Source organism: Phalaenopsis equestris, unplaced genomic scaffold (assembly GCF_001263595.1).
Source record: "Phalaenopsis equestris unplaced genomic scaffold, ASM126359v1 Scaffold000002, whole genome shotgun sequence".
Lineage (NCBI taxonomy): Eukaryota > Viridiplantae > Streptophyta > Magnoliopsida > Asparagales > Orchidaceae > Phalaenopsis > Phalaenopsis equestris.
The window spans coordinates 15176710-15178820 of NW_018164444.1; positions in this window are offsets into that span (position 1 = coordinate 15176710).

Below are 2111 nucleotides of genomic sequence, written 5' to 3' on the forward strand. Positions count from 1 at the left end.
TTCTGTCACTAGAGCTATTACTACTAAAATTACATTCCATGTATTCAGTTTTAGTTCTACTTAAACGAAGGCCTTTAGACTCCAAAGTAGACCTCCATAATTCAAGTTTTTCCTGGGTTTTTGTTCTCGTTTTATCCACGAGAATAATATCATCAGCAAAAAGCATACACCAAGGTACATCCTCCTATAGATGTCCAGTAAGACCATCCATAACTAAAGCAAAAAGATATGGGCTTAAAGCTGATCCCTGATGTAATCCAACAAAAATAGGAAAATATTTTTTCAATCCTCCTTCAGTTTGAACACAAGTAACAACTCTAGTATACATATCTTTAATGATTTGAATATAAGTCATATCAACACATTTCTTGGGCTTAATGACTACATTAATGAGGATAACCACATTAATTAGCAAGCTTAAAATTATGTTTGTCTTGAAGTCCTTATGATCAAGTCTTTGGGACAATCTCCTCTCTATGTTTGCATCTCTCCTCGATTGATCACGGTCTAGAAGGATCTCGTGAATATCATCAACCCAATGGAAAAAGTCGCAATTTGCAGGAGTCCTGTTTCTTGGAAAAAATAAAGTTTTCTCCCATAGCTGTCTTCTCTTCTGGACTGGTATTGAACACACCTATCGTCACAATAATAAAGCAGAACTTTCGAAGTGCTTAATGAGCTTAAGTTCATATTTTCTATTATTATAATACAATATTGTTCTAATTAAAAAAAATTGAGTTGATGCAACATTCCAAAAATTTCTAAAAAAATATAAACAATCTTAAAATTAATAATTAAAGTTTGTCTGTACACAAAAAGAAATGTACGACACAGATTGTTCCAAATATTTTGAAAAAAATATATCCAGAGAAAAAATATAGAGTTGAAATATGAATCATCAACTACAAATAACTAGGTGATGCGACATAAGTAAAGTCGTTGCATTCACAAAAGCATCAGTAATTTCCTCTATTAACTGTAATATCTCTTTGACGCCTTCTCCCGTAGAAGTGTTGTACTCGTTTGTCTTAAATCACTCTTCTTGCATCGAAAGTCTGGCTTTGGTTAGTTTTCTCAGGCATGCAGGTAGGATCATGTAAGACTGAAATCTCTATTATCTCTGATTGATGTATCTGTATAAAATTATAGAGCGCAGTCGTTGCAACAACTATCTCGGGATGTAAATCGCAAAGATCTGTGCAAACTATATTTTGATTACATTTCATCTAATAAATCACAAAATATAGTTTTTAACATCTGAAACATGCTATGAATCCAACTTGGATGAGCTTTCATTAGTTCACTAATCCATTTGTCACTCACAGATGACGATGACACACAAGATAACTTACAAATATGTTTCTGGTAATATTCATGAATCAGACAAATTGTGCTTGTAATAATTGTCGCCTGCTCAACTATCTCTATAATCTCCTCTTTATTTGTTGACTTCATTTGTTTGAAAGAATAATGTTAAACTTATTTCAAAGGAATATGTTATTCTGAAGGCCGATAAATGCTTAACTTGCGCGTAATGAAAGTTGTTTTACTATGAAAATTCACAAATAATTAAATGTCAGAAATATTCATACAAGCCAGAGTTTACAGTAGAAATGGTAAAGCTACAAAGAGTCACTCTGATATAGTAGCAGCAAGTAAAACAATAATGAGTTCACAGTAGAAATGTTAAAACTACAAAGAGTCACTCTCATATAGTAGCAACAAGTAAAAAAATAATGAGTTTACAGTAGAAATGTTAAAACTACAAAGAGTCACTCTGATATAGTAGCAACAAGTAAAAAAATAATGGACTTTGGCGCTAATGTACTTTGTTTTCTCACAATCTGAAGATAGCTTATAAATAAAATATTAGCCGTTTGATTGGGTATAATTCTTACGTTCTTACATGTCAAGTTTAAACCTCTGACTTCAGTTTAATATTTGCTAATGATGTGTAGTAAGTACAAAATTATGTTGGGTAAACTGCAGCGAAGATTTGTTCCATTTTTTCTTGTCATTCCTGAATTATTTGGTTCGTCTAGTTTCTTTCTTAAGCTATGGGAAGATTTTCATACATACAACCCCAATCTTATATATTTACATATCTAGCA